This window comes from Macrobrachium rosenbergii, chromosome 16 (assembly GCF_040412425.1).
Source record: "Macrobrachium rosenbergii isolate ZJJX-2024 chromosome 16, ASM4041242v1, whole genome shotgun sequence".
NCBI lineage: Eukaryota > Metazoa > Arthropoda > Malacostraca > Decapoda > Palaemonidae > Macrobrachium > Macrobrachium rosenbergii.
The window spans coordinates 38,158,762-38,171,261 of NC_089756.1; the positions used below are offsets into that span (position 1 = coordinate 38,158,762).

Here is a 12,500-nt window from a genome sequence, read left to right on the forward strand (position 1 = left end):
ATATATATATATATATATATATATATATATATATATATATATATATATATATATATATATAACAAGATAACAAGATTGTATGTATATATCCCTGAGCCCTAAAACAGGAGATCAGCGCCTGCCCTATGAGCCTACAGGGGCCCAAGGAGGACTTTAACTTTAAGTAATATATAAAATATTGTTTATTCGAGGTCTTTCATCAATCAGATGTACGGGATTCGGCTTGAAACGAAAATTTGTTTTCGGGTTTTTTGTTTTTGAAAAGGGTCTTGTAAATCCCTTAGGTCTATTTTGGTAGAAATAAATCGCTTAGGTTTTATTTTCACAATTTCACAATAAACTATACTTTGACCTCGCCAGAAGGCAGATGAATTAGACTTTATTTCCGCTGTTTCACACTAAGCTTTACAATATATTATGCACTATATTATGCATCGATCATGCCAGAAGGGATATACGTACACAATCTCTCTCTCTCTCTCTCTCTCTCTCTCTCTCTCTCTCTCTCTCTCTGTTTTTATCTATCTCTTTTTCAATACGAAGTCTCTCTCTCTCTCTCTCTCTCTCTCTCTCTCTCTCTCTCTCTCTCTCTCTCTCTCTCTCTCTCTCTCTCTCAGTACATTATTTATCGTTACATTTCTTCAACTGCTTTAAGCCTTTCTCTCTCTCTCTCTCTCTCTCTCACCGAGCTCAAACAAGCGACCTCTGGCAACCGCGCCACATGAATTGGTGACGTCTACTCTTATTTCCCCTTATGATAAGGGGAAATACCCTCTAATGCCTGGGGAACCTCGTTAATCTGAACTCTGCAAAGCATTCTAGGTCAAACACTACTCCTTTTCTCCAACTGGAATTCACCACCGCCGTCGCGAGCAAGTTCCTCGCGTGTTTGATTCACCCGACGAGATGTAATTTGGTGCCAAGGTGTGGATGGTGTTTTTGGAAAGAGGGTTTCTCAGGGGCATCTGCTGCTCGGCTCATCCCACGGACTCATCTCGGAGCCCTAAGCATGATTAGGAAACCAATCTATCATGATCTTGGATATTACCAAGGTGCACCTGATTGCTGTTTTTTTTTTTCTTCCCTCTCTCTCTCTCTCTCTCTTCTTTCTCTCTTCTCTCTCTCTCTCATAGAGTCAGTCTTTCTCTCTCTCTTTTACTCTCTCTCATCTATCTGTCTGTCTACTTATCTATCTCTTTTCCATAACAAGTCTCTCTCTCTCTCTCTGTCTCTCTCTCTCTCTCTATCTCTCTCTCTATTCTCTCTCTTCTTCCATAGAGTCAAATCTTTTCCTTTTTCGCTCTCTTATCTATCCATCTATATGTCTATGTATCTATCTCCTCCCATAAGTCAATCTCTCTCTCTCTCTCTCTCTCTCTCTCTCTCTCTCTCTCTCTCTCTCTCTCTCTCGTCCATAACAAGTCTCCCTGTAACCTATATCATAGTCACAATCTCTCTGTCCATAACAAGTCAACTCTGTCTACCTATAATATAACTGTCTTCCATACTAAATCAGTGAGTTTCTCTCTCTCTCTCTCTCTCTCTCTCTCTCTCTCTCTCTCTCTCTCTCTCTCTCTCTCTCTCTCTCTGTACGTTGTTTATCGTTACATTTCTTCTACTGCTTTAAGCCTCCCCCCCTCTCTCTCTCTGTACATTATTTATCGTTACAATTCTTTAACTACTTTAAACCTCTCTCTCTCTCTCTCTCTCTCTCTCTCTCTCTCTCTCTCTCTCTCTCTCTCTCTCTCTCTCCACAAGACTATAAGCCTCCTCTCTCTCACACACACACACACACACACACGCCCAGCATCTTGCAGGTCGATGGCGGGAAATTTCATTTTGGAATTTTAGAGATATTTTCGCCTCAGGTATTTTGAGGCAGCGTTGATATGCCATATTTGTTGATTGGTGAGCAAGGGGGAAGGGGGGGAGGGAGGGGAAGAAGGAGGAGGAGGAGGAGGGGAGGGAAAAGCCCTTTTGTACCTCGGCCCTCTTTTATTGCATGCCGTTCGGCCGCTCCTTTAGCCTTTTTGTCATCGATTGTTGTTGGCGCGTAAGCTCACTAGTAGGAGTAGTCACTTATTCATACGTATACGTTTTATGTATATATATTCATATATATATACATATGTATATATATACATGTATATATATATTTATATATATACATATATATATATAAATATATATATATATATATATATATATATATATATATATATATATATATATATATACATATATATATTATATATATATATATATATATATATATAATATATTATATTTACCACATATAAACATATATTGTATGTATTTATATTTACATATATTAAATTATGACTCACATCAGGATTCGTGAACCCAGGTCTCTCAAATGAAAGGCTTTTATCTGCCAACTGGCCCATTAACAGGCATATATTTATATATGAGAGACCTATATGATATACTATATATATATATATATATATATATATATATATATATATATAGAGAGAGAGAGAGAGAGAGAGAGAGAGAGAGAGAGAGAGAGAGAGAGAGAGAGAGCTCATGAAATTCCAGTGTGGTTCAGTTGGTGGTTCAGTTTACCTTTCATTCGAGAGACCTGGGCTGATCCCTATGTGAGTCAGAAATTTATATATGTAAATATAAATACACATAATATATGTTTATATATATATATATATATATATATATATATATATATATATATATATATATATATATATATTCTGCGCCCTATATATATACTAAATATTCTCTACTTTAATTCTGCAAAACCTCTGAAACTAACCACAAAATGGCCGACTAAATCCTTCTGGACGATAATAGGAGGCAGCTTTAGAGACAATGTTTGTGAGGAAAAATTGCCATTCTGGTAAAAACTATACAGGGGTAACTAATATCGAATATCAGATGTAACTTAACTAAGAACTTGTGCGTTTAAACTTTAAAAAAAAAAATAGTCACCTAAGAAAATTTGATAATGCAAATTGGCACATTACATAAATCTGACAAATCAGAGAATTATTATCATCAGACATTTTAAGATATGTTATGATAATGGATGAATATTTGATTCACGTGGTATTTTCTCTGAGCAACATTGTGATATTCCCCGCAGGAGGTTAGTGCCTTCACTGCACCTCATGCGGTGCACTGTAGGCATTACTTAACGTTCTTTGCAGCGTCCCTTTGGCCCCTAGCTGCAACCCCTTTCGTTCCTTTCACTGTACCTCCTTTCATATTCTCCTCCGTCTTCCTTTCCACTCTTCTAACTATTGATTCATAGTGCAACTGCGAGGTTTTCCTCCAGTTACACCTTTCAAACCTTTTACTGTCAATTTCCGTTTCTGCGTTGAATGACCTCATAGGTCCCAGCGGTTGGTCTTTGGCTTAAATTCTATATTCAATTCAATTCAGACACTATGATGTTAAGGTGTTTTTCAATATGCGTTCGATCGACTTAAACCCTGCTTTCACATTCCTCAACAAATCCTCAGATTTCTGGAGAGTTATCAGGAGTTTAATTCCTCATTATAAATTCCTCATTGTTCACACTTCCTCATTTATCTCCGGCAGGAGAACGAACTTGAAGTTAACAGTCGGTATTTTTCATTAAATAACTGCCAATCTTTTCAGAAATCGATGAAATTTGACTTGTTTCCTAGGGATGGTTTTGAGATATTGTTGTCCTATAAATTCTAGGAAAAATTCTGTGAATTCTCGACTAATACCGGAGTGGTTTCCGTCGAAACTTGCCGGAATTAAGATTTAGACGCATTAAGTAAACATGGAAATTAAGATTTCCTTAATTAAATTAAGATTTCCCCCTGGTAGAATAAGATTTGCCTTATTGATTGATATTTCCTGAAGAAAATTAGATTTCTTTAAACAAATTTCCGTAAGTAAAATAAGATTTCCTTAAGTAAATTAAGATTTACTAAGTAAATAAAAATTTCTTTAAGTAAATTAAGATTCTCTTAAGTAAATTAAGATTCCTTAAATTAAAATTTCCTTCAGTAAGTGAAAATTTCCGTAAGTAAATTAAGATTGACTTGAGTCAATTAAAATTTCCTGAAGGTAAGAGTAAGACTTCATTAAGTAAATTAAGATTTCCTTAAGAAAATAAAATTTCATTAAATAAACGAGGCTTGCCTAAGTAAATTAACATTTGTTTAAGTGAACTAAGATTTATTTAAGTAAATTAAGATCTCCTTAAGTAAATTAAGATCTCCTTAAGTAAGTTAAGACGCCTTAAGTAAATTAAAATTTCCTTAACTAAATTAAGATTTCTTTAAGTAAATTAAAATTTCCTTAAGTGAATTAAGATTTTCTTAGGTAAAAAGAGTTCCTTAAGAAGATATTTCCTTAAATAAACGAGGATTGCTTAAGTAAATTAAGATTTCCTCAAGTAAATTAAGATTTAAAATAAGAACGGAAATTAAGATCTACCAGTTAAATCAAGGTGTAAGTATAAAATTTACACGAAGCCACCACGATAAAAAATGAAAAAATCCAAAAGCCACCGATAAAAGAAATCATCCAAACCAAAAAAAAAAAAAAAGGATTCCTTTTAAGAAATAAGTATAAGTCCCGAAGACGGAAGAGGTCTTCTTCCACTCTTCCATGTTAAAAGTGCCACTAAGTAAGTCTTCTCGAAAAGTTTCGCTCAGAAGCGTTGAGCTTCGTTCTATCGGAAAGCTTCCAATTTGCGGACGAGGCGCAACAAGTTGGCATGAAAGCGTATGAACATTTTTTTTTAGGAGGTGCCAGTAATTTATTTATTTTTTAAATTTTTTTTACTTATATCATTTCAATATGTTAATATTTTTATTTCGAATATTTTTATTTCGAATTTAATGGAGAACTTTTTCTAAGGGCTAGTAATGTATTTATTTTTATTAATTAAATAATTTTAAATATTTTTATTCTGATTTTAATGAATATCTTTTTTAGGGGCTAGTAATTTATTTTTTTTTTTACTTAAATCGTTTTAAAAATTTTATTTAGATTTTGATAAACAACTTTTTTAGGGGGCCAATAATTGACTTATTTTTTACTTAAATCGTTTTAATATTTTAGTATTTTTATTTCGATTTTAATGAACAACATTTTTTGGGGGCTAGTAATTTATTTTTTTTTACATAAATCATTTTAATATTTTTATTTCGATTTATTAGCAACTTTTTTTAGGGGGCCAGTAATTTACTTACTTTTTTTTACTTAAATCATTTTAATATTTTAATATTTTTGTTTCGATTTTAATGGACAAATTTTTCCGGGCTAGTAATTTTTTTTTTACTTAAATCATTTTAATAATTGTATTTCGATTTTATTAAACAAATTTTTTTAGGGGCCCAGTAATTGACATTTTTTTACTTAAATCATTTTAATATCTTAACATTTTTATTTCGATTTTAATGAACAACTTTTTTTAGGGCTAGTAATTTTTTTTACTTAAATCATTTTGATAATTTTATTTCGATTTTAATAACAACTTTCTAATTTTTTACGTAAATCATTTTATTTTAATATTTTTATCTTGATTTTAATGAACAGCGTTATTTTAGGGCTAGTAATTTTTTTACTTAAATAATTATAATATTTTTATTTCGATTTTAATAAACAGTGTTTTTGGGGGGCCAGTAATTTACTTATTTTTTACTTAAATAATTTTAATATTTTACTGTTTTTGTTTCGATTTTAGTTGATAACTTTTTTAGATGCTAATAATTTATTTTTGTTACTTAAATCATTTCAATATTTGAATATTTTCATTTCGATTTTAATGAACAATTATTTTTTAGGGGCTTGAAATTTATTTATTTTTATTACTTAAATAATTTTTATATTTTAATATTTTTATTCCGATTTTAATGAACAACTTTTTATGTAAAGGCTAGCAATTTATTTATTTTTTATTACTTAAATCACTTTTATATTTTCATTTCGATTTTTTTTCACACTTTTCGTAACTGGACGAAATGCCAGGTTACCTGTTCTAACTTATCAATTAATAATAGTTATAATGTCACCATTATATGTTGATTGAGTAAATAGTTTCTTCACTTTTCTACTTAAATAATTTCAGTGTTCTTATTACGATTTTTTCGCTTTTCTTAAAATCAGGCGAAACTAGTTTATCTTTTCTAATTTGATATTAAATTTACACATGGCACCATTTTGTGCTTATAGAGCAGATAGATTAAGACACGAGTTGTCAGAGTGTCTTATTCAGTATTCTGTTTTTACATTTTAATATAATTATTTTTCTTAGGGACTGTAAGTTCATTCATGGTATATAAAAAGCTTTAACTTTATAAATAAAGTTTAGCCAACAGATTTGATGAATTAACCTGTAGTAGATTCTGTATAAATCCGTAAAGCATTACAAAAGCATTTTATTTATCTTGACTTTAAAATAATAATAATAATAATAATAATAATAATAATAATAAAAAAAAGAATAATAATAATAATAATAATAGTAATAATAATATTAATAATAATAATAATAATAATAATAATAATAATAATAATAATAATAATACTCAATAATGTCTTGCTAATAATGATAATAATAATTAATTAATGATAATAAGAATGGTAACATTGGTCAGCAACTAATAATAAGAAGAAGAGAAATATTAACAGCGTTTAATAGCATTTTATTCTCTCTACTAGTGAATAATAAAAATTAATACTTTAAATAGGAAATGAAGTATAAACCTATTCTCTTTGCCAAAACATGTCTTGGCCTGTTGCTGACCAATATTAGCATGCACGCTGAGTCATGAGAAAAATTGAGAAGACTCAATGTGATTAATTCATTCCCAGGCATTCTTTTCTCATGACAATAATAATAATAATAATAATAATAATAATAATAATAATAATAATAATAATAATAATAATAATAATAATAATAATAATAATAATAAGTATCAAGAGAAATAGAAATAGGAAGGATATGGGTTTATATAATAATTTTCAAGTCTGAAAATCGAAATAAGAAGAATAGAACTGTACCCATAATCATAGGAACACTAGGCTGATTCCAAGATCCCTGGAAAGGAACCTGGAAAACTTCGAAGTAGCTCCAGGACTCAAAATATGAAACAGCGCACACAGTGAGAAAAGTGATGGGCTAAGGAGGCAGGTTGCAACCCGCAACCCCACACTATAAAAACCACCCAGTCGAAAGGGATGACTCTGATAGTCAAAAAAATGAGTAATAAAAAATAATAATAATAACAATAATAATAATAATAATAATAATAATAATAAAATAATAAAACAGTCATTCACATTTAGAGAACTGTATCGATACAAACGCCACCAAAAAAACCAAACTTTTATTCTTAGGTTGTTCAATTCTTAATTCCATCAATTTCAGTGTCAAATTAAATTTTGTAATACCAGCCTCAATTTTCAGGTCAGGGTGGAATAGGTTTCTCATCAGCATTCATCATCTCCAACGCCATTCATCAGTTTTTTTTTTCTCTTAAACTTACATCTTTCATTCATTTCCTGAATAGTTATTCAATCTCATTCATTTCCTAGATAGTTATTTAATCTTATTCGTTTCCTAAATAGTTATTCAATCTTATTCATTTCCTAAGTAGTTATTCAATCTTATTCATTTCCTGAATAGTTATTCAATCTTATTCATTTCCTAAAAAATTATTCAATTGTATTCATTTCTAAGTAGTTATTCAGTCTTATTCATTTTCTAAATAGTTGTTCAATCTCATTCACTTCCTAAATAGTTATTCGATCTTACTCATTTCCTAAATAGTTATTCAATCTCATTCATTTCCTAAATAGTTATTCAATCTCATTCATTTCCTAAGTAGTTATTCAATCTCAATCATTTCCTAAATATTTATTCAATCTTATTCATTTCCTAAATAGTTATTGTCTTATTGATTTCCTAGATTTCCTAAATAGTTATTCAGTCTCATTCATTTCCTTTAGTTATTCAGTCTCATTCATTTCCTAAATAGTTATTCAATCTCATTCATTCCTAAATAGTTATTCAATCTCATTCATTTCCTTAATAGTTATTCAGTCTCATTCATTTCCTAAATAGTTATTCAGTCTCATTCATTTCCTAAATAGTTATTCAATCTCATTCATTTCCTAAATAGTTATTCAATCTCATTCATTTCCCAAAAAGTTATCCAATCACATTCATTTTCTAAATAGTTATTCAGTCTTCATCTGACATATTCAAAATTAATATCTGTTTCATATTCCTTTTTAAACTTCCTCCACTGTATTCATTAGCGTTCATCAGTTTTTAATATTCAGCATTCATCTTCTTTCATCTTTACTCACCACATTGATAGGAGTCATGAGAATTCATCACTTCTTCTAATATATTCATAATAATATTTCCTTTTTCATAATTTTTTCAGATATGTTTCACTACATTCGTTAGAGTTCAACAGTTACTCACGTTGGATACTTCTCCTCATCCAGCCATACTTGGTGAGTACACATACTACATACTTTGTCATTCATTAAAATAATCAACACACAGTAACATGTGTATATAATAAAAGTATCAGTTGAGTCACTAGTGGGTCGGGAAGTTGGGTAATCAGTACACGATCATTTGTATAATAGAAGTATCAGTTGGGTTACTGGTGGGTCGGGAAGTTGGGTAAAACTCGCTGCTGGTACTCAAGGTGTGTAGCCTCCCCAGGCAAAGCTCCAAGCGCAGATGTACTTAGGTTCCAACTTCTTTTATGACCTGACCTGCATAGGTCAGTTGTTAGCACCATTGCCTTTCATTTGAGAGCCCTGGGTTCTGATCCTGATGCGAGCCATAAATTTATATATACATACTGTATGTGTGTGTAATATATATATATATATATATATATATATATATATATATATATATATATATATATGTATATATATACTGTATGTGTGTTTATATATACATATGTATGTATGTATAAAGAAATATATTTTTTTATCTCGTCCTCAAAGGAACTTTCCCACACATCTTTAAAAGCAGCTTATGCCAATTCGTCCTTGGAATTCCAAATTTTTAGGGTCACAGGTCAATGGGATGGTCAGGTCAGTGCTGTCAAGTACCCTAGGATGGAAGAAATAGGTCAAGCTTCCTCTCGGGCGATTCCAGTGGTTTGGAGCTCTTTAATGATTAAGAGCCAAAATTGTGATTGCTAGCCAAGATTGAAATGTTCAATATAGATTTATTGATTTTTTTTATAGATATAGACACTCGTGTGTGTATATGTGTAATATATATGATATATATATATAATATATATATATATATATATATATATATATATATATATATATGTACATATATAAATGTGTACATATATATATATATATATATATATATATATATATATATATATATATATATATATATATATATATGTTGATGGTATGTCTACAAAAGATATAAATTTATCGTATCTCTGCAAGTCTTTAGGAGATGAGGTTGCTAGCCCCATGCATGCTATCCACATTTCTTGCGAATCACCTCACCAGTCAACTGACTACCAGGAACTTAATTATACACATATATACAATGAATATATATATGCGCGTGCCTGTATAAGCATATAGGAAAATTAATTATAAGATTTCCAGTCCATTCAACATTCATTGTTCGATGTTGCTCGTTCAGCTTCGCCCATCCACGTCACTTTACTCGTTATTCAGAATTCTTCATCTGTCGAATTTCAAAACATCTACGCTTATCTCATCCACAATAATAATAATAATAATAATAATAATAATAATAATAATAATAATAATAATAATAATAATAATAATTATTATTATTATTAATTATTATTAATTAATAATTATTATAATAATAATAATAATAATAATAATAATAATAATAATAATAAAATTCTTGTATGTTGAGTAACTCGTTAATTAATTAACAATAATAAAAACGATAATAAAATTCTTCCATGTTAAATAACTCGTTAATTGAATGATAATAGTAATAATAATAATAATAATAATAATAAAATTTTTTCATGTTGAATAATTTTTTAATTGAATAATAATAATATAATTGAATAATAATGAGGATGATGATGATGATGATAGTAGTAATAATAATAATAATAATAATAATAATAAAGTTCTTTTATGTAAATAACTCGTTAATTGAATGATAATAATAATGAAAATATTAGTAATAATAAAATTCTGTTAAGTAAGTCGTTAATGGAATAATAATAATAATAATAATAATTATAACAAAATTCGTTAATGTAGCTCAGTGATTCCAGAGTCTGGAGTCTGTAATTCAGGGTCTTGAATGCCCCCCCCCCACCTTCTGGACAAAAGGGAGTAAGGAGTTGGGGGGAAATGGAGGGGAAGGGTGGTGGGGGGTGGGGAGCTGTCTCCGGGGATTACAGGGGAAAGGGGATTTTCACCATGGGGAGGGGGGGAGGGAGGGGGTGTGATTTTCCCCTCCATTATCCCTTCCAATAACACGAAAGGATTTAGGATTTGGGGCGACGCCTCCCTATTGTCCTACACACATTTATCCTTGTGTAACATTGGTGTTGGCGGTGTTATTCTATCCTTCTTTTTTCTGGGGTGTATTTGTATATATAATATATATACGTATATATACTGTATATATATATATATGTATGTATATATTTACGTATATATAATGTAAAATATTAATCTTTACCTAGTCCAAAGTCGAAGTCTGCATGCACCGTTAATGACTTGTGTGTTTTTGTTAATTTTGTACTTATGTTAAGGTTTTTAATTTACTTTCGTTAAAACTAGTTACCTTCTTGCACTTTGAAATGATCTATTCCTTCTTAGTATATATACATATATAATATATATATATATATATATATATATATATATATATATATATATATATATATATATATATATATATGTCTTTCATTTTTCAATATGTTCCTTCCAAATATATATATATATATATATATATATATATATATATATATATATATATATATATATATATATATATATATATATTATATTTATACATATACATACATACATGCAGTTATATATATATATGTGTGTGTTATGATAGAGAGAGAGAGAGAGAGAGAGAGAGAGAGAGAGTGAGAGAAGTATAACGTTAAGCAAACAAGAAATTACCAATAGTCTTGAGAGAATATTGTAATCCTTTCCCGGTGAAGTTCAAAGAGAGAGAGAGAGAGAGAGAGAGGGAGAGAGAGAGAGAGAGAGAGAGAAAGTACAAGCATCAGAAGAAATCACCCAAAACTTTTAAATGCTATTAATTAGTTTTTTGTGGAAAAAAGGGTTACTAGATCTACCTATGTTCTCCAGTATATATCCTTAAGAGATATAGTGTTCCTTTAGAATCAGCTCTCATAAACACGACTTTGGTAAAACTGATCATGTATTCCATTCACTTCTAAAATCCTGAAGTCGCTGACGTCCCCCGTGTTTCCATAATCGCTCGAGAGGTGGGTTCTGAATACCTATTCTCTGACCTTTGATTTCCATCGACTTTTTGTAGGTGGCTCTTTAAAATAAATTTTCTCATAACTGAATTTTCTCTCTACGCAATTTCTTTCGTCGTTTCAACTTTTTAATTTACCTTGGTTACAACTGTTTGCTTATATTATTATTATTATTATTATTATTATTATTATTATTATTATTATTATTATTATTATTATTCAGAAAATAAACCCCTGTTCACATATAGAACAAGCCCACAGGGGCATTAACTTGAAATTCAAGCGTCCAAATAATATGGCGTTCATTTGAAAGGGATATCCTAATTCTTTCCCTATCATAACAGGGATTTTCCCTATCGTAACAGGGATTATTACGACACTAGGGGATTTATTATGATGATGCTGATAGGGCTCTGATAGTTGGGATTTTATTTTCGTAGCGGGAGGGATTTTCAAAATATGAAGACTTAGACCCGTTGGGGTAGTGCAGTTAGTGAACCTCACGCGGTGCACTGTAGGCATTACTTGAGGTTCTGTGCAGCGTGCTTTTGGCACTAGCTACAACACATTTTGTTCCGTTTACTGTACTTCCTTTCATATTCTCTTTCTTCCATCCTACTTTCCACCCTCTTCTAACAATTGGTTCATAGTGCAACTGCTTTGAGGTTTTCCTCCTGTTACACCTTTCAAACCTTTCCGCTGTCAATTTCCGTTTCAGCGCTGAATGACCTCATAGGTCCGAGCGCTTGGCCTTTGACCTAAATTCTATATTCAGTTCAATTCACCATCATTAACATAAATAACTTATTATCATTAACGTAAATACTTGATTATCACGATGCGTGGGCAGATGTCTTTCGTTCAATTTTTGTAATATTTTAAAGGTTAACAACTGATGTGAGATCGGCTGTCATGTACCATAATGCATGTTTTAAAGCTGTGAATAAGTTCCTCGAAGGACGAGTCGGTAGAGTTCTCGGATAGCACTCTGCTAGGCCC

The 12,500-nt window shown here is 30.5% G+C and overlaps 1 long non-coding RNA gene across 1 annotated transcript in view; it reads left to right on the forward strand.

Moving 5' to 3' along the window:
• Window positions 1-12,500, forward strand: part of LOC136847029 (uncharacterized) — a 247,940-nt gene that overhangs the window by 187,514 nt on the left and 47,926 nt on the right. The window contains exon 3 of the long non-coding RNA XR_010855589.1: window positions 8,424-8,496. This is a non-coding gene — a long non-coding RNA (uncharacterized lncRNA). The remainder of the gene's footprint in view (window positions 1-8,423; window positions 8,497-12,500) is intronic.